Genomic DNA, 22,318 nt, shown 5'->3' with positions numbered 1-22,318 from the left:
GATGCAAATGTAGCTCCACACAGTTGCTATAATGGATGTCAAGATGCTGTAGTGTGACACTCCATTCTCCAAGTCAATTCAGTGATTTTCTCCAGCAAGAGGTCAGATCCCTATCTTTGTTTTAGCTTGAACCTACTGAAATTATAGTTCTGAACCCTTTGCAGATTGTAAAGAAATGATGGAAAAATGTTACATTCTGGTCAACAAGGACATCGCCCACTTCAGTGAGTGCAAAGTTTGTCAGAAGTAAACCTTCATTTAATCACCCTTCCCACCCCCACCGAAATATCCCAGAAAATACAAACTGACCAGATGAGCTTTGTCCGTATACTCCTCAACATCAAAGAGACTGAACTGTGTTTGGCCAGTAATTTACCAAGTCCAAGACTGGGACTAAAGATCACAGGAAGAAACTTACTATTTGATGAACATTGAAAGGGGTAGGAAGGCTTTAAAAAAAAACTACATTTTCATGGAGATACATCAAATAAAACTTGAAGTTTTAAGTAGCTTAAGTAAATACAAATATTGAGTAATCTGCAAAAACCTATTTGGGGAAAAAGCACACTTTAAAACCCTCACTGGGCACAACTGATTATTTACACATTCACATGCCTTCCTTATTCAAATAAATTTTACAGAAAAGAAACAGAATCAGCTGCAGCCTAAGGAAGTGGGTTGAACAACCCAGAGCTGTGGTCTGATACAGGAAACTTTTGAGCTAGAAGATAGCAAACAATGCATTGCTGTTTGAGTACCAGCTTACTGTTCGACACCTGGTATATCACCATAATAAACCACAGAGCTTCTGAGTGAGCTATCGGAGCATGTAATGTGAAAAACATTACAAACACCTGTTCTGCTCAATTCAACACTTTTACATTCCCGCTCATTTCCTTCAAAGCAAAATTCAGTTTTCACTCATCCCATTCAAAGATCGTGCGCCGGTTACTGTAATCTAGGATGAATTTCCTGAAAGGCTGTTGGAAGTAGTTATGACAGTTACTTTCAAAAGAAAATTAGATAAATACTTGTAGAGAGGAAAAGAATCTACTGGCTCTTTGAAAGAGCAATGACATGGTTCTGATTGAAAAGCTTAAAAGCTCTTTCAAAGTGCAAGAAGAGACGCAAAGGATCAAAGGGCCTCATGTGATGCTGTGGGAGTCCATGCAGTGTGAATAAAAGTCCCTTGGGCCTAAGATTTATCAAGATTTAGATTCTTCTGGCAGGACTTAAGTGAAAAGAAATGCAAAAAATCTACTTCCGTTAGATAGGTAGTAAAAGTTATAACATCGCAGCCACAGAATGAATCCAGAAAAAGGGAAACTTTCATTTATACATCAACTTTCAAGATGACAGGGCTTTGCAGCCAATGGAATATTTTCAGTGTGACCACAGTTATAAGGAAGGAAACACAGCCACAAATTTGCCCAACCACCAGTAGTGTCATAATTAATAAATCACCTGTTTAACCAATGTTGGTTGAGGGAGTAATGCCAGGAGTGCAGCATTCCTTCTGTACTGCATTAGGTTACAAGCATTGATGTGTGTGTGGCTGCAGAGGAACTTGAAGCCACAACCTTCTGACTCAGAGACAAATGTGTTGCCCACTGATGTTATCTGCATGTCATCACAGCACTGAAATGGCTGAAAAGGAGTTGTCTAGTGTTCTGAAAGCATTATAATATAGATTAAAGAGTGAAACAAGAAGAGAGTAGGAGAAATGGAAGTGCTTCCACTAGTATATGCCATCCTATACAACTTCAAAACAAGTGTGGTCACTGATGTACCACAACTAATCTGCACAGTCAGCTCATTATATTCAACTCCCTGAATGTGATTCCTCTATAATAAGGTATGTTTTCCCACATCCGTTGATGCCTAACTTCTCGCTTGATAGTTTTTCAAGCCTCCCATTTGGTTAAGAGTATATTCCCACTGATAACGGTGCATCACTAGACATATTGACAAACTGCCCAGGAATTCTAACCCCCCATGTCCAACTCTAAAAGGGACTCAAGTACAGCTACTTCCTATTAACGAGGAAGTAGCTGTACTTGAGCTACCTGGATTTTTTTTTTCCGCCCCACCCCACCGGTGAGGTAAGGATACTCACCAGTTACAGAGCAGACACTGGCCCACACTGATTCAGTGGGCTGAATGGTGTGGATTTCCTCTTTTCCAGTTGCTGATAGGCACCCGAGGCAGGGAATCTGTGCCATCCAGCAACAGTGTGGTCAACTAGATTGAAGAACTTTCAGAGACAGCAAATCAGGAAGTAAAAGGCTACAATTTTTATAATTTTTTTTTACAAGTATTGAAGTGCGGGTTAGTACTGATGGCAACTTTTGAATTCCTGAATTTAACTGTTCATTTGTAGACACCAGAAGTTGTTGCCATTCTACATGGTAACAGCAGTGAGTGTGAACTGTTCTTCCTTCATTAAAACCACAAATTCCAAGGTAACGTACACAGTAAAGTCTCTTGTTTTTTTTTGCTTCTGAACTGTAAATTTCATTCTTTCATTGCATGATATTGCTGGATTATTTATTTTATCAATCTGTTCATGAAGCAAGTGCAGCTTTTTTGATTTGCATTATGGTATTTACAAAAGGTTTTTCAAATCATTTTTGTTTTACAATGAAAGTTCTGCTACAAATTAACAATTAAATTCACAAAGGTCCATCCAACTCATATTTGGAAGGTTCCTACCTGTTTCCTAAGATGACTCTTCCATAGATTGACCTTCCTCTGACTGTGATATTACTTTCACACAGATTAATGTTGAATTTTCCCCAACAACCTCCCTCTCTGCTGCCTGTTTTAACTGTACCACATATTGTCTGGTTATTACTGCCCAGATAAGGTGAAAATTTCATGATCTGCATTACCTAGTTCTTGTAGGATCCCAAAAGTAGTGCACATCACCTTTCAACCTCCTCTTTTCCCAGTGAGAATGCACCCTACTTGTACAATATTTCCTTAAATTTCCTCCACCCCACTCAGTCATTCTAATTGGCTTCTCATTTATCCTTTCAATACCTAGAATATCTTATTTGGACCATAGGGACCAGCTTCTGCCCATCTCAATGTGGGTCAAAAGAAACCTCATTCATCTATCTAATTCAAGCATTACACCATCTGACTGAAACAGTTAAACAATTTAACAAAATCCAAGTCTGAGAAAAGAATAATTTGTAGGGAATTGTTTTGCAATCATATCTGCAAAAGCAGAAATATTTTACATAAACCAACAATGTGCTGGAGGAACTCAGTGGGTCATGCAGCATCTGTGGGAGGAAAAAAACTGTCGACATTTCAGGTCGAAACTCTAGATCAGGACTAAGAGAGGTGAAATGGCCAGCATAGAGAGGAGAAAGGGAGTGGCGAGGAAGGATTCCAAGGCGATTGGTGGACTGAGGCAGGATGTAAGATGACTTTTTTTACATAAACCACTTTTGATTCTTTTGCTTCTTTCATTTTTCTGAGACATCCTGTGGAACCATTTCCCTACCAAAGAAATAGGTTCGGGGCTCCCAGGTTAGTCAAACTAGCTACAAGGTGTTGGATATAACTATGCAATGTTCCATGAAACTCTTCATCCTCTGAGTAGGAGAACAAACAGAGCAAAAGCCAAGATTTACAGATCTAAAGAATGGCTCCAGGGATGAGGGATCTCAGCTACCCCTACTCAAGTTGGGGTCCTTTTCTTTTGGGAGAAGGAAAAAAACAGGAGTTTGACAGGGTAGCACAAAATCACTGATTGGTTTTTACTGTAGATGAACTGAGGGAAGCTGTTCCCATTCGCAAATGAGTCAAGGTCCTCCTTAAAAATTTTGGTTGAAAGATACACAAGCGACATTAGAGCTATTTTAAAAAAAAAGGATTCATGATTTGGAACTCACTGCCTGTTGGTGGTGGAAACAAATCTAGCCAGGGCATTTAAAAGAGAATTGGTTAGCACTTACATCATTAATTTGTTGGATTATGGGGAAAGAGTAGAGGAGAGGGAGTGACAGAATTGGAGCATAGAATCGATTCGCCAAACGGCTGCCTTCTATATTATAACAATGACATGAAGCTGTTACTTGGCATGTTACCCAATTTTGCAAGTATCATCAACCAGTTATTTAATGGAACAAAAACAGTACAATCCAGCAGCAGTAATCCCTGCCCTCTTGTATGCCTCTGGACTACCAACAGCACATACCTCAAGGCACTAGAGAGTCACCACTAACACTCCAAACCCACAGGCAGGATAGAACAGACAAGCAAGTCTAAGATGAAATGTCTCGATCCAAAACGTCGACCGTTCATTTCCCTCCACAGATGTTGCCTGACCTGCTGAGTTCCTCTGGTATCTTGTTTGTTGCTCCAGATTCCAGCATCTGCAGTCTCTCGTGTCTCCAAAGCAAGTTGAATGTTCTCTGCTATCATAATTAGGCATATTTTTGTTGCAAAACAAATATGCGTTTCAGCCAAATCTAAAATCAAAAACTAGCAAGACAACTTGGATTTCTCTCAAAGAATTCCAGAAACTTGTGCTTGATGGAATTTGGGATTGATTGGATTCTAAGTCTTCATTCTCTGACAATTGTCAGATGGTCCACGCATGTACTCTGCTTCAAAATGCATGCAAAATGCCTTAGATTAAACAAAATATTTAAACCAGAAGCCCACTCAACTAGAAGACAAGAAAACAAGACTGAAGCAGATCCACAGTGGATTGTTTAGCAAGCAGGGGCACTTTTCCTAGCACTCCCCTCCTCTTGTTCTTAACCAGTCCTTCCGGTTCGAGGATGACTTTCTTCCACTCTGGTTGCGTGGATTTTCAGGTGATCATTGAGGACAATACTGGTCCCACAGATGCTACCACAGGTGGAGCAGGAGGTGTTTGACAGGACAGATAGGTGGGCAGTTTGTGAGGTGGTGTGCTCCTCTCACTGATTTTGGTGGCCTTTTGTGTACTCCACAGCCTCAAGGTTCTGAATGCCACCCTGAATGCTTCTCCTCCACTTTAAGTAGTCATGGGTGAGGCATTTCCTGGAGTTAGTGGGAATGTTCCACTCTTTAAAAGGAGGCTTTGGAAAGATCCTTGAAACTTTCTGTCTGTCTATAAGGTAATTTTCAGTGACAGAGCCAGCTGAGTGTAACTGGGCCTTAATAGTGGCCTGGGAAAAGCCACTGACATTGGTTCACTCGTACTTCCAGCGGACTTGGAGGTTTTGCAGAGGCAGCATTTCCACAGTACCTTGAGGTGCCTGTTATAGATAGTCCTAGTCTCAGAATGGGGACCAAAGGTTTTGTGCTGGTTCATGATCTTCAAATGCCCTTTTCTTCCAACAACCAACACAATGCGTGGTACATTGGAGGCATGGTGAATTTTATCATCAATGTGTGCCATCTCTAAGAGAGAGCTCTTGAGATACAAGAAGTAGTTTGCATATTCATGGATCTCAATGTGAACCTTTATTATTAGGGATAGTGTCATACAGAGGACACAGAATGGTGGAAAGCCACTGTTTTGCAGATGTTAAGTGTGAGGCATATCCTCTTGTCTGATTTAATGAATGAATCAACAACAGAATTTGGTCTCTGAATGTGTACAAATCCAAGCATCATCGGAGTACTACAGTTCAACTAATGTGGTTGGGGTGACCATGGTTCTGGAGTGAGGGTGACACAGGTTGAACAGTTTTCCATTACTCCTGTAGATCAGCTCCACTCCAGCTGGAAGCTCACTGGAGCAGAGGTGCAACACAGTGGTGAGAAAGATTGAAAGGGGTGTTGAAGCAATGACACAGCCTTGCTTGACACCAGTCAACACTAAGATTGGATCTGTTGTGGACCCTTTAGTGAGGATCATAGCTTGTTGGCCATTGTGAAGCAACCACAAGATGGAGTCAAGTTTCTGCGTAGTCAAATTTGATAAAGATACACACTAGTCTCTCCCAATTGACAGATTCAAAGGCTCTAGTCAAGTGAGGAGGCCATGTGGTCGTTGCTGTTCCCTAGGTTTCTCAGAGGGGTCATCATGTGAAGATCATATTCACTGTACTTGTAGATAGACGTGATTTGCTTGTCCACTATGGTCACAGCCACAAAACTTGAAAGACTTTTTCCAAGTTGAGAATATGGCAGCACAGTGGTTAAATGCCTAGAATTCAGAACCCTTGATTGTTGATCCCAAGACATAAGTTTCAATCGCACAATGGCTGCTGGCAGAACATACATTCAAGTAGCTTTTTTTTAAAATATGTAATTATAAAAAGCTGTTTTGAGTAATGGTAACTATGAAGCCACCAGTTTTTTTTTGTAAAAACTCATCTGATTCACCTGCCCTCCAGGAAAAGAAATCTGCCTTCTGTACTCTGCAGGAATGACACCACAAAATTTACAAGTGCATTTGTGAGTTCAGGGCCAGCATGTTCCTGTTGGAGTGAAGGACAAGGCTGGCAGGAGTAGGGAACCTTGGCTGACAAGGGACATTGAAGCTCTGGTCAGGAAAATGAAGGAGGCATATGTCAGGCGTAGGCTCAAACAAATCCCTTGAGGAACACAAGGAATGTAGGAGGACACTTGAGAGGGAAATCAGGAGGGCAAGAAAAGGACATGATATGGCTGTGGCAGATAAGGTAAAGGAGACTCCTGAAAAATTCTAACAACAGGGTAATTAGGGAGAGAATAAGGCTCCTTAAGGATCAATGTGGTCATCTACATATGGAGCCACAGGAGATGGGTGAGGTGTTAAACGAATATTTATTGTCTGTATTTACTGTGGAGAAGGTCATGGAAGCTGTAGAATTCACGGAAGAGAACAGTGTTGTCCTGAAACAGATCACATTACAAAAGAGTTGCTGGCAGTCTTAAAGTACATAAAGGTGGATAAATCCCCAGAGCCTGACCAAGTGGGAAGGTGGAAGGTACAAGAGTTGGGACATAATGTTACAAGATGTTGGTAAATGGTCACAGTCTTTTTCCCAGGGTAAGGGAATCCAAAACTAGAGGGCAAAGATTTAAGGTGAGAGGGGTATAATGTAAAGGTGACCTAAGAGGCAAGTTTTCCCACACAGAGGGTGGTGAGAATATGGATTCCAAAATATTTTCCAAAATATTGGCTTCTAGATTGGAAAAGGTTTTTCCACAAATTATCTCTGATGACCAGACGGGATTTATCCAGAATCGTTATTTGCATTTTAACATTAGGAGGTTAATGAATATTATATATACCCCCTCATCTAAAATTCCAGAATGTGTTATCTCATTAGATGCTGAAATGGCGTTTGATAGAGTCGAATGGGAATATTTATTGAGAAATTTAACTTTAGTCCCAATTTTATATCTGCAATCAAATTGATGTATCATACACCTATGGCTTCAATACTTACTAATAATCAGAGATCCCCTCTGTTCAGGCTTTTTCGAGGTACCAGGCAGGGTTGCCCTCTAAGTTCTTTATTATTTGATATTGCTTTGGAACCCTTGGCAATTGCCCTTCGGGATTCTTTCAACATATTTGGTATCACTCGTGGACAGGGGATTCATAAGGTATCTGTATATACAGATGACTTGTTACTTAATATTTCTAACCCGGAGGAATCCATCCCTGCAGTATTATCACTGCTTGCTCAGTTTAGTGTTTTTTTTCTGGTTATAGATTAAATCTTAATAAGAGTGAACTCTTTCCTTTAAATATGCAAACCCCAATTTATAGGCAATTATCATTTAGATTAGTAACTGACCATTTTATGTATTTGGGTGTTAAAATTACCAAGAAGCATAAGGGCCTGTTTAAAGTTAACTTGCTACTTTTAATTGATCACGTTAAACAATTATTTACGAAATGGTCCCCATTATCTCTATCATTGATAGGCCGAATTAATGCGGTTAAGATGAACATTTTACCAAAATTTTTATATCTATTTCAGGCGATTCCAACTTTCATCCTGAAATCCTTTTTTGACACAAAATTCTTTCATATATATGGCAGAATAAAAACCCAAGGTTAAGTAAGAAATATTTACAAAAATTAAAAAAGGATGGTGGCATGGCTTTGCCTAACCTTAGATTATATTACTGGACAATAAATATCAGATATTTAATTTTTTGGGCACAAGATTTAGATGTAATTTAATGTCCCAAATGTGTATACCTTGAGTATGAATCAGGGCAAGGATTTTCATTAGTTTCTATTTTAGAAGCCCCACTCCCTTTTGCACTTACTAAATTGAGTAAACATATGACTAACCCAATAGATAAACACACTATACGAACATGGTTTCAATTCCGTAAATTCTTTGGATTGAATAAATTTAGCTTATCAAGCCCCATTCAATCTAATTTTTTCTTTCAACTGTCCAGAATCGATTCAGCTTTTTCTTTATGGAAAATGAAGGGAATAACATGTTTCCGTGATTTATTCATTGATAACTTTTTTTATCTTTCGAACAGTTGTCTAATAAATACAATTTGCCTAGATCACACTTTTTCCAATACTTACAGATTAGAAATTTTTTAAAAGTTACTATGCCTTCTTTTCTGACTCCATATAAAATTGAAATTACGGAAAAAATTTTAGGTCTTAATCCCTATCAGAAGGGCTTGATAGCAATAATTTATGACCTAATTATGAAAATACGTCCAGAGACACTTAAGAATGAATGGGAAAGAGAACTCCAGATACTTTTACCCACAGAGACATGGAAGAAAATTCTTCATTTAGTTAATACATCTTCAATGTGTGCCAGACACTCTTTGATACAATCTAAGGTGGTTCACAGGACCCATACGTCGAAGGACAAGTTAGCCCATTTTTATCACCATATAAATCCTATATGTGATAGATGTAATTCAGAGGTGGTTTCCCTGACACATATGTTTTGGTCCTGTCCTCTTTTGGAAAAATATTGGAAAGACATTTTTAATATTATTTCAACTGTATTGAATATTGATTTACAACCTCACCCAATCACTGCAATTTTTGGGCTACCAATGATGGAATTTGGCCACTTATCTGCTGCTGCTTGTCGTATGATTGACTTTGTTACATTAATGGCCAAGCGATCCATTTTGTTTAAATGGAAGGATCCAATACCTCCCACCACTTTTCAATGGTTTTCTCAAACTATATTGTGTTTAAACTTAGAAAAAATTAGGAGTGGCACTGTTGATCCTTCACTTAAATTTGAGGAAGTTTGGAGTCCATTTATTCAATATTTTCATATGATATAGATCCCTTTTCAATAATCTTTGAATTTAGAGGAGCGGAGTTGACGACATAATAATGCTCTTTGTTCATCGAGAAATATCAGTCCAGTTTTTTTTTCTTCTGAAATTTATTTCTAGTTTGTTTCGATTTATTACTTATAATTTTTTTTCAACTTGGGTTTTTTTATATAATAAATCTTTTTCTTTCTCGTTTTGATTTTTTTTAATATATTCATTTACTAAGAAACCGTGGGGCTTAGAATATTTTTTTTTATTCTTTATGACTATATATGTCATGACTGTCCTCCCGATCTCTTTGTATTACGTGTATAATTACCAATGTTATATGTATTATTCTGTATTAATTTGAAAATTAATAAAAAGATTGAAAAAGAAAGAGGGTGGTGAATATATGGAACAAGTTGCCAGAGGAAGTGGAATGCAATTACAATGTTTAAAAGACATTTGGACAGGTAATGGATTGGAGTGGTTTAGCAGGATATGGGGTAAATGCAGACCAATGGGATTAGCTCAGTTCAGCATGGACAGTTTGAGCCAAAGGGCCTGTTTCCATGTGGTCTAACTCCAAAATAATCAACTCTTAACTTTCTCCTTGGTTCAGGAGCAAATTGGGGACAGACGATAAATGCTGGCATTCCCAGTGATGTCCACATTTCATGAACAAATAAAAAAAAGTAGCTCCAGACCAATTCAAACTGTACTCTGAAATGGCTTGTCAAGCCATTTGGTTCAATGGACAAAAAAGAGTGGGAAATAAATGCTAACAAGAAACAAGTAATTCAATACCTGGGCAAATAAAAAACTAGTACATTCTGCAAAGTAGGAAACCAGATATTTTAATAAATATTTTACTAAAATTTTCCAAACTGTTACATATGTTCTCTTTCAATGCATTTGTTGGAAAGAATCAAGAAACACAATTTTAAATGTTAACACAAAATCATATTCACCCAACAGAAACCAGAGTGTTTTTTTTATTTCCTACTGAGATCCAGTAAATACAGCCAGATGTGTTGAATGGGAAATTATCAGTTAGTCAGGTTTCCGAGATGATTCATGTTTAGAGCAGATTTAGATTCTGGTTTAAGGCATACAGTTTATATCAATGTTAAAATATAGGGGCTGGAAAATATCCTTACTTGAATACCAAATGACAAAGCCAGAAGTTCATTCTTCTAATATTGGCTTTTGAAGAAAAAGGAATTTTGGCACAGAAAATACAATGCATTTTGTTCATTGTTTTGTGGAAAATCTCATTCAGATTCATTTTGGAAACATATGCAAGAATAATATTCAAACAACATAACAACAATGATTATTTCCCCTCTTCTGCAATATCATATCTATTCCAAATCCTGCTATCACAGAGTTTGTCACATGTGCAGGGACTTGCAATGACTGTGTAGTATGATCATCTACATGTGGCCAGTGAAGCTGCCAGACTGATGGCAAAGTTAGCACTCCATTGAATACATTCAGGCAAGGCAGCAAGAATGCTTGTGATACCACCAGAAATGGCCCGCACAGGCCTGGACTTCAGTTGGTGGGTGATGTTCTGACTTGGATGGCCTGAGTCACAAGCTGAGCTGTCCCTCATGTTCCACTTGTGGACCAGGAAGCCACATCTTCCCTAGCCTGTCCTGAAGCAGTTGAGGATTGCCCAGGTTTTCCTTAGAAAGTCTGGGGCTTCACTGGTCAGCTGAATCACCTGATTACAGATGAAGTTTACGGTCAAGGGCATGAGGTGCTGTATCAAGAGATAGGGCTGTCATTAGTGTTGTGGAGTTTGTAATCTGTTCCAGTACGACTTCAGGATTTCAAGCATGTGCATGGGATTGGGTATCAGGTCCTTTGCCTGTGGGAGTGTTTTGTTGGCTGTCAGCCATTGTTGTTCTTTAAGGAGGATGTTTTCCTAGCAGACATCAGGTTCATTGAGACCTAGCACAGGAAGCTGCTCGAGCTGTTCATTGTTTAGATTCACACCTTCAGGAAGCAAGCCAGAGAACGCGCAGTGAAACAAATCTCAGTGCGCCACAGATGATCCTTCTGGCTTCCTGGAGATGGTATCTACCATGATTGTCAGGTTGAGCAGGAACATACTGCCACTGTGTAGACCAGGGCAAACAAAGCGGTGGTAGAGTGGTGGTTTTGTCACCTGGCATATGGTAATGAACCACATTATTGCAAGACAGTTACATTCCCATTCTCTCCCAAGTTAGCTCTCCTCAGTCAAAATGAGGATGGTGTCAAGACACTGTACTACTTGGTAGACTAGAAAGTTAATCCATTTTCTTGCTATCCAGAAATTTCCTGCTGCACCCTGCAAAAGAACATGCTGATTGAGGACTGGGCTTTGCTGCACTGCTTTCAATGGACTGCCAATATTCATTGTAGATTCACATCTTCAGGAGACAAGCCAGAGAACCAAGTCGTTACATAAATCTCAACATTAAGCTATTCCCTTTCCTATATAAGTCTTTAAGATATAGGAGCAGAATTAGGCCATTCAGCCCATCGAGTCTGCTCCGCCATACACTCATGGCTGATTTTTTATTCTTTTCTCAACCCCACTCTCCCATCTTCTCCCTGTAACCTTTAACCCCTTGACCAATCAAGAACCAATCAACCTCTGCCTTAAACAGACCCAATCACTTGGCCGCCACAGCCCTCTGTGGCAACAAATTCCACAGATTTGGCACCCTCTAGCTGAAGAAATTCCTCTTCACCTCAGTTCTAAAAGGACATCCATTTAACTTGAGGCTGTGCCCTTGGATCCTAGACTCTCCTACTACTGAAAACATCCTCTCCATGTCCACACTATCCAGGCCTTTCAGTATTTGGTAGGTATATGCAGCTACTTGGCAAAAATAAACAAAGGCACAAGCAAGCAGTATTTTGTTAAAAAAAATACATACATCCTATAGATATAAACGTATAAAGTGGATGAAACAGCAGCTCCATCAGCAACTGAAATGGGTTGGAACAAAACATGATGCTGGAAATCCAAGACAAAAACCGAAAGTACTGCAAGCAGTCAGCAGGTCAAGCAGCATCAATGGGGAGAGAAACAGAATCAATATTTTAGATCGAGCATCTGTCAACAGAAGAGTTAATGCTACAAGTTCCAGATTTTGTTTCTCCTTTAAGTTTTTGTTCTCAGGAATTGATACTATTCTATTTATTGCCCAATCCTGGCAGCTGACAAAAGGTGGGATGGCCCCTTCCTTTTTGAAACACTGTAGTCCTTCTAGTGGTGACATGTACTTAAATAATGAGCAGGTTTAGAAAGCCACACATTCCCATTTTAGTACAGTGTGGACAAGGAGGAGAAAGACTCAACCCAAGTCAAGTTTCTTCCATTGCCGAGGGATTGGATGTAAAGCTGAGCTTTGTTGGCCTGAATACATAACTGTTTCCTTCTGGGTTAGTAACTTTCCATGTGTGATGTTCATAAAAGCTCCATCCTTATTGTACAACCACTTTTGCCTTTAGCGCCAGAGGTGCATTAAATCTGTACAAATGTAATTTATTGCATTTAGACTGATTCCTGTGTAAAACATAGAAAAATATATGCACCATTCAGTTTTGGCATAAATACATATAATAAGTACATCCTCCTCCACTGTAGGACATAGCGTGGGAGCTCTTCTGGTGATGTTATAATGCAACCAGTGTGCATAGCCAGCAGTCTAGGACTGATACTGCCAGACAATTTGACAAGCTATGCCAAATTTTGCTCTGCTGAGCAATAACTACATATCACCTATCAGTGTGGCACACAAGGCCGCACCACACAGAGCCAAGTCATACAACAAATGCAGCCAAACACAAAGCTTGGCAACTGCAAAAAAATTCTTCTTGTTGTGCTAAGAATGTTTTGATTTAATTTTGCATTGTTTCTTTGAAACAGTGAGTGATGATATCATCAGGGAGCTGAATATTAACAGCTGAGCTATTATTGGGGTTAATTACTTCAGTTCTGTATTTGTCAATAGGTTTACTGTTCTAAAATGGGAAAAGGATGTTCAAGTTAATAACTTTTCTTAATGGGCTGGATGTGTTGGAGAAACATTTTTATCCAGATGGACTTAGATAGGCATCTTCAAAGGGAAGACTCGAGACCTGGGGTGAAGCCCCAGATGTAATGAAAACAGCAATGCCCTAGCCAAGTTATATTGACACAATGGTTTTAGTTCATATTGCTCCAATACTAGAGCAAGCATTGTACATCCTTACAGAGATTGCTAAGCAAACAGGAATTAAATTGATTCCTGATATTAAAAGGTTTTGGGTGTAAAGAATTGTTCACTAAGGTTCCGTAAGTATTGAAAGAACAATTCTATCTCAGAGAACATCTAAGTCCACATGATATCTTACAGGATTGGGAAAGCAAACCTGAAGAATACCTTCAGATTTGCACCAGCAACAATCCAACAGGGCACAGGTTCAAGGATGCATGCAGCTAGGTTAGAGTGAAGAACAAAATACTTCTTCAGAAAGATGGTGGCTAATAGCTAGAAGGGACTGCCAGGATTGGTGGTGGCATCTAGGGATAGGGTCCATTTAAAAAAAAATAAAAAAAGTCAGACAGATGAAGTACTGTGACAATTATGGCAGGTACTCTGCAAGGATACGTTCAAATGGGCTTGTCCTTCTTGCTCCAAATACAAACTAACTTGTCCCACTGCTAGAACCTTCAGTTTCCCAATCTACTTGTCCAAATACATTAAATTTACATTTAACAGATGCCTCTTCTGTGAGCCCCATCTCTTTGCATTAAGCATTTTGTCCCAAATTCTATCTCTACCTTTGGCGATAAAGCTTGGCACAAGAGACTCATGCAAAACCCTGATCCCAATATGCTATGGGAGTCCTTCTGGTGATGTTAGAATGCAGCCCTTGTATCGACACCTGTTCTGCCATGACCCTGCTCGTTGGTGACTTGGATTTCCATGTTCTGTCAACAACTCAGTTTTAAAATTCTCATTCATAAGTCCTCTAACACCTCTACCTCATCATCTCTGCAACCTGCTCCACCCCTAGAACTCATCAATATATCTGCAATTCTGGCTTTCTGTCCATCTCTAAACTTAATCACTTCAGTGCAGTCAACAGGTTTCAACTGCCTAGACCACTAACGTCACCCGACCCAAGCCTCATCTCTTCCCTATCTTTCCTGCCTCTACTGCAATCCTTCAAACGCAGCTCTTCAACCAAGCCATTAATCCGAAAGTCCCTTTATGACTCCTGTGAAGCACTGTGGAAAATTTTACAACAACAGAAGGCAAGATACAAGTTACATGTCACCTAGTTCGAAAACTGTGACAAAGTATTTTCCTGTTCTTTGTATCAATACCAGTCAATCTTAAAAACTTTTGTTAAATCTCCACTTAGACTTAACTACTAGAGCAGAAGACTTCTCAATGTTGCATGTCTGTCTTCAGAACTATCCCTTTCACCTTACGAGATTACAGAAAAAGTTACAACATTCACCCAACTTAAGCTATTAGACTCTTCCCTCCTCCTAGGCTAACCACCTTGTTCATCTAGGATATGGATTATCCAAAATTTAATGACCAGCATAAAAGGGCCTGAATAACAACTAAACAACTGCTCTCACAAGGAATAATATTAGACATGACTGACACAAGAGACTGGAGAAAACTAGTTTATGATGAATACTCTGGGACCCAATAACATTTTACCTCAGAACATAAACCTCATTCAAACTTTAAAGCAAGTTTAAATCCCACTCCATTCTCCAGTCAGGAATGTGAAAATGACACAATTGCTTCCATTGCCCACTAAAAGATGCCCATAAACAACTCCTGATGAGGCAACTTCCAGCAGGGACACCCTTATACTTCAGATCCTCATCTCCACGTGACACCTTCACTGAGGTCATGAAATCACCACTAGAGTATATATGATCTTTCATCCTGACAAATGGCAGGGGGAAAGAAGTGGAAGAAATCTCCTGATAAGCCAGGAACCCTGAATATTATCCATGTTCTTTTAATACCCAAGTGAATTTTCAGTACACTTATTCATGTTGAACTGTATGACACTTATGGATAATATGTTAATAATAAACAGATGTTTCAATGTTTCTTGGAAACGAAGAAACATTGGAAGATCTGTTTATAATTAACATTGCTGCTGTAACTTTTATTCACACTAGTTACTTTAGCCTGAAAAAGGTCTGTCCCCCTTAATGGAAGACCACCGGCAAGTAGAATAAAACCTCTCCTCACAGCAGTACCAATATAGAAAGTCTGAGCTAAGAAGTAAAAGAACAACAAAAAGGAATTAGTATCCAGGCTTTTTGTTCAGTTTTACTTGGTCCTCGTGGAACTATTTCATATACCAGCCCTGCGCCAGTTCCTCCACACACAATCCAATACTGCTGGCAGCTTTCTCTTTCAAGCACTTCAGCAAATCTCTTTCACCACCCACTAAGCAGACAATCCAAAATATTTTTTGACATAATTTATGGATAATACTTACTGAAATCTCTTAAGCAGGAATGGATATCACCTGCTTTCAATTATCTGAATATCACTCCTTGTAGAAGGCAAATGTTAATTATGCTGCATTTTGTTTTATATAAAGAAAAGTGCAGGGATAAGAGAAATGAGGTCCAAGAAATAATTTAGTGAAGTTGCACTCAAAAGCAAAATCTATATCGAAATGATTATTCCCACAGGACATTAGAGCATCATTTAGTTTCAGTCAAAATACAGTATTAAGTGGTAGGTCACAGTGAACAAAATATTCATACTAACATTTACCACTGACAACCTTCCTCCATGTTTAAAAATGCGGAGGATAAAAAGATACTTTAATTCTTTAACCTGACCTCCACACTACCTTGCAACTAATGTACTTGAAAGATAATTTAAGACTTCTGGAACTACACTCCCTACTCTGCCATGCAGCGTTACAAGACTAGAATATGTAGCACCTACCTGTCTTTAATGAGAAATTTAAATTCATTGTGAACAAAAATGTTCTTGAGAAGTTTGATTTTAAAAAGCTTCTAAAACAAAAAATCAAGCTTTTAGAAATTTAATTTCAGCCAATGAGCTTCCAATATCAAGTGTGCCAACATGACAATGGATTCAGGCACAACCCAAGATAGTGAAGGAAAATTGAAGGACAGATCACCCTGTAGAGCCAGGGTGGTCTTCGGTTGTCTTGAGGGTACAAGCAGAGAAGTTCATATCCACCTTACTATTTTGCAATACCCTAAAGGGTTAAACATCCAATGGTTTGCATTTTGTGGGGCCAGAGTTTCTAAGTAAGAAACCACAGCAGTCAATTTACACACATCCCACTAACAGCAAATGAACTCTGACCTGGTAAGCTGCATTTGATAGTGTTGATGAAGGGAGGCATGTTACTTGGGAAACTAGAGGAGTCCTCTGTATTAACTCAAACATCCCATGGGAAAAGCAGAATAAAAGCCCTTCATATAACATCTCATCCAATTGGAACCACAGAGGGAATACTCAAGGATAGGTGCTAATAAGAAAACCATGTTGCAATCAACAAAGGAGTGCAGTACATCTCGGAGTGAAATGCAAGCTGATGGCCATATTAATCCATCCAGCTAGCATTTGAGAAGAGAGAACAGCAGACATTTCCAAAAGCCATTTAATGATGTTCCAGATGCAAGGTTAGAAACTAGAGAGGTGAGGATTTATGGATGAACAGTTCAAAAGAAACAACAAATGAAGGGGCAGGCACAATGTCAGGGTGATGTTGAGTTGGGACCCCTGTTCTTCCTAACTTAGGTTAATAATATGGATGCAGAAACTCCATGCACATTTGTCAAAATTACAGATGAAATCAAGAGCTGACAGGAGTGGAAATGGAACTGAAAAAGGCCGCCCAGAAATTATAGGATAAGCCAAATAAACTATGCCAGTGGGGCATATAATGGGATATTAACTTTAATGCAGACTTCTATAAATTATTGTATACAAAAAGGAAGAACGGCCAACATAAATACTAACTGGATGGTGGTCAAATTCTCACATTTAAAGGATTTGAGAGATTTTTAACTGCCTGAGCAAATGGTTCATAATTTCCATCATTGATGTGAATAGCAATTTTTGATTTAATTGGTATTAGTCATAGTGTCGTACAGCACAGAAACAGGCCCTTCAGCCCCCCCATGTCAGCCATCAAGTACCTGCCTATTTTCATGCCATTTATCAGCGCTTGGTCCACAGCCTTCAATACATTGGTGCTCAATCTAGACACTTCCTAAATGTTGAGAATACCTGCCTCCACCAGCCAATGTGTTCCAGATCCCAACCACCCTCTGGGTGGAAAAAATTCTTCCTTTAGATCCCCGCTAAACCTCTTATTCTTTACCCTAAACCTGTGCCCTCTAGTTCTGGATACCTCTGCTTATGGGGATTATCTACCCTGTCTATGCCCCTCAAAATTTTGTATACCTCTATCAGGTCACCCCTCAGCCTACTAGTCTTGTGGACTAAAATAGAAATTTGCTCATAGCTGTAGAATATCCCGCAGGTTTCCAGAATGTTTTCTGAAAGCCTATGTATAACACTATCTTTCAAGAGAACAATGGAGCAAGGAACTTAGGATCCTTGCCTAAAAACTTGAGGGTCAGGAGCCAGAAGCTAGTACAAATTATCTGTGATCCTCTTGGTTATTTGCAAGACTCTGAAGGAACATTGTGCCGAAAGACCATAAAAAATGCAATGTGATGGAAAATTTTGGCCTTGTCCATTTCAATTTTACTTTTGGATTTAGCTTTCCAGCAAATTCAACACAGTTTACCTTAAAAGGCCAAACATATTTTAGAAAAAGCCACTTTTACTGTGGAATTTAAACCAATTTCACAAGGATTGGGTGAATATTTGGAAAGGTTAAAAACAAAACGCAGGGCTATGAGTTGAGGGAGGAGTGTGGCGCCAACTTTTTCAATGATTGGCACATGCACAGCGGGTCGAAAAGTCTGACCTGCATCAGATTTGCACCAAAATCATTCAGCAGTTCAAGACTGCCTCGAGGAGTTATTCTTAAGCTTCCAAATTCAGACTGCAATATTGTTGCAGGGACAAGGCGGCAGGCAATGGTGTTCAAACGCCAAAACTTAAGGTTCAAATTCTCCCCGAGAACAGGTTACTCATTGGGCCGAAGGGCCTGTCTCCGTGCTGTATTGCTCCATGATTCTTGAGTCTAATTTGAGAGGATGTTACCCAACAGGTAAGGTGCTAACCTGAGCTTCTATACATGGGTTCCAACATAAGGATCTGTCCAAACATTTGTGACCATTACACATTCTACACCACTGAAAATATATCAATTATTCTTCCATTTCACTGCTTTTTTTATGATGTGCAAAGTGTCTCATATATTCGCCTTCCATTTTCTCATTACAACTGAGAAACACTGAATCATTTCTGACAGAGTTAACAAGGTAGCTGTATAAATGTAAATCTTTTTATCCACTAACAATGCAAGTATTGACATCAAACTGTAAAGCGACAGCAGAAGTAACAGTCAGACAAGGGAAGCATCGCCAGTTCAAGAATTTATGTATTTTTTTTAAGCAGCTTTCTGGACTACTATAATTCGAGAACAGCAGTGTTAAAACAAATGTTGAATTGCTAGATGTATCAAGTCTTCTGCAGCAGTAAATTATGTGCTCAGCCCAATTACTGAGAACAGGACATAAAGTCCCACAGTTTGAGCAGACAGGCACATTACTACAAAATCACTCACACAATGGAGCTGTGTTAAATATCAGCCATGGTTTACAGCAAAGCAACTCACTCCACTCCTTTAACCCTTGACGTGTCGGCACATAGTGCTAATAAAAATGAATTACAACTTTTGAGCTTCTAAGTATTAATGTTATTATCACAATTATGACTGAACAATTCGGCTTGCAGAATTTAATTTTTTTTCCTTCGTTAACTTCAACAAAGTGAAACCTGCTTCTGATTCTATCCAAATAACACATTTCCCCTGCTCCTTTGTCTGAGATCCCAAATCTAATCCTTTATTTCCTAACAGTGAATAACATCTATTTTCTATGGTACATCTTTGAGCTATATTCCAGTCAAAATTGAGTTTAATTATATAATTTATGAACAGTAATTCTTTTTAATTGAACCATAATCTTGAAACTGGCTAAGCATGGGCTCTGTGCGTGCAACAGAACTGATATCACTCTAAGTACTAAACTATGCAACTGATGTCTCATACATCATTTTAATGAAATTGTAGAAGAGCCCAAATCCTCTCTGTATCCAACACGGAATAATTGCTACGTCAAAGCCAATATTATCATTACACAAATCATTAATATCATTGTTGTTTCTGTACACGTCACAGGAGGGCTGTAGGCTGCTGAAACGTTAATACAAGCAACACTTTAGTATGGGAAGAAATTTTTTTGCTGAATACAGTTATTTTCCTGCCATCCATAATATTCAACATTCTGTAGGGGATAAAAACAAGGAAGCCTTGCAGACAAGTGTGCAGCTGCAATGACCAACAGCTAAAAAGTGATTTGTTGAGAATTATCCCCAGTGGTCAACTGCGTATTGTGCTCACTAAATTGCAACAGTGGTCATTGCACACAAACAGGAAGTACTATCTCAGGCTGCTGAAATTTATGAAATTGAGATCTTTCATCATGCAGTTCTATATTCTGTATTATAAGAATACGAAAGCACGAGAGACAAATGCCAAAGAGATTTATTAGAATGACACTGGAACTGAGAAGCTACATTTATCAATCATAATTGAACAAGCTGTAACTCAGAGAAGATTCCTAGAAATCTCAGGTCGATGTAAAGAATGTACTCCCACTGAATGCAGAAGCAGAAGCAGAGATTAAAAAGTACAGGGAGGTGCTTAAAAATGAAACTTGGAAGGCAAAGAGGGGTCATGAGAGATCACCGGCAGGCAGGATTAAAGTAAATCTGAAGGCGTTCTGCAAGTGTATGGGTGACCTCTGTGTTACAGAAATTTTCGCTTACAAATTCAAGAATTATTACCCAAAAATTTGAGATAATACAATAAAATTCACACTCAAGGAATTTATCGGGGGGGGGGGGGTAAATAAATCAACAAAATATTTTTTCAACTTGTTTCACACAACCTATATGTGGACATATAGGTTGACAGTAGATCATATCTCTCATGAGACACAAACTTATATTTCATCAACATTCAGGTAATTGTCTAATATTGTAAATAGGAAATACAATTAACATTTCAGGGAAAACTTGATATCTTCTGATATTATCCTTGGGAATAAACATTATCCTGAAGTACATTGTTAAGCATTCATTCTCAAAAATACATCACCATCTGCTCAATGAATGATTAACTAGTTTCATCAGGAACAAAGTAGTCCTTCCCAACTCTCGAATTAAGTCTCAATAAAGAACATCCTTATTCTTGATGTACCTTCCATGAAGTATATAACTAATAACCGAGACTAATCTCTTGGCTTGAAATTCTGAGGAAGAGCTGGATATTTTAAATTGATTGAAGATCACAGCTTCAGTAGATGCCATTATTAATCCATAATTAATGCACATTGCTAATGTTGAGTTACGGTCTGCAAGCCAGACTAAACACATGCTTCCTCAAAAGAGAGAGCATTGTAGAAATGTCAGCCCATCAAGTATAAGAAGTTATGTTATTATGGGAAATGTGTGAGCAAGGACTGAAGACTGGTTCTCATAAAAAAAGACAGAGTCAAAATAAACGGGTCTTTCTCAGGCTGGAAGGATGCAAGTAGTGGAGCGCACCAAGGATCAGTCCTTGGCCCTCAATTATTTACTATTTATATAAATGATTTGGGAGGAGGGAGCAGAGCGTCAGGTTTCCCAGCCTGACGATGACATGATGGGAGGACATGTTGTGGTGATGACAATAATTGGACTCTACAACAGGATAGAGATAAGTTGAGTGAGCGGGCAAAAAAACTTGACAAATGGAGTTTAATGTGGGATAGTACAAGGTCATGCACTTTGGTAAGGGGATATCAAAAGACAGATTGTTATCCAAATGGAAAGAGATTGAAAATGACTGAAATACAGAGGAATTTACGTGTTCTCGTGCACAAATCACAAAACGTTAGCAGGCTGTTGCTGCTCGTTGGGAAACCAAATGGCATATCGATCTTCATTTCAAGGGGATTGGAGTTTAAAAATAGTCAAGTATTGTTATAATTGTACACAGCACTGGTGAGGCCACACCTGGCGTCAGGTGTATAGTTCTGACTCACTTATTTAAGGAAGTATATACTGGCATTGGAGATGATCATTTGGCTAATTAACTCAGAATGAGAAGGCTGTCCTATCACAAATGGCTAAAGGTAATAGATATGTATTCTTTGGAGTTTAGAAGAACAGAGACCAACCTTATTCATGCAAGACCATGAGGGAGCACGACAAGGTGCCTGTTGTAAATGTTTTCACCAGTGGGGGAGTCTCAAATGTGGGGAAATAGTTACAAGGGGGCAATTGTATCAAACGGAAGTACACAAGAAGTTCTTCTCATAGAGAATGGCAAATCTCCAGAATTCTCTACCCCAGGGGGGTTATAGAGTATAGATCATTGTAGGTATTTAGAGCAGAAGTAGGTACATGGTTGATGGATCAGGGAACGGAGGGCTGTTGGGAGCTGCACCTAAGAAACCATGTCTGTGGCAGATCAGCCATGATTATATTTAATGGCAGGGCAGGCTTGAGAAGCCAGGTTGCCTGTTTCTGCTCCTATTTTCTTGTGGTCTTGTGCTTAACATATCTTGAATGCTTAAAATACAGATGAACTACATTGCGTGCTATATTGCTGTAATAAAGCCATGCAACACCTCACGCTCCAATATAGGATTGCCAAAACAGTCAAACCTCATTTTTATGCAGCTTTTTTTAAATATTCCAATATCAAATACTGATATTATTGAAAAACTCATTTTTTTACAATTTGCATTACTCAGGGTAAACAATTAGCAAAATTTTAAAAACAGCAACTATTTTTAAAAGCATGCAACATGTATCAGTAACTTACTTAGCATTTGCAATTTTGC

The 22,318-nt window shown here is 38.9% G+C and overlaps 1 protein-coding gene across 2 annotated transcripts in view; it reads right to left on the bottom strand.

Annotated features, from left to right (window-relative positions):
• prkd3 (protein kinase D3) overlaps positions 1-22,318 on the bottom strand; it is a 294,030-nt gene that overhangs the window by 133,024 nt on the left and 138,688 nt on the right. The window lies entirely within an intron of this gene.

Source organism: Pristis pectinata, chromosome 3, assembly GCF_009764475.1.
Source record: "Pristis pectinata isolate sPriPec2 chromosome 3, sPriPec2.1.pri, whole genome shotgun sequence".
Classification (NCBI taxonomy): Eukaryota; Metazoa; Chordata; class Chondrichthyes; order Rhinopristiformes; family Pristidae; genus Pristis; species Pristis pectinata.
The sequence above is the reverse complement of the archived record's forward strand: the minus strand, read 5'-3'. Positions and strand labels throughout refer to the sequence as shown.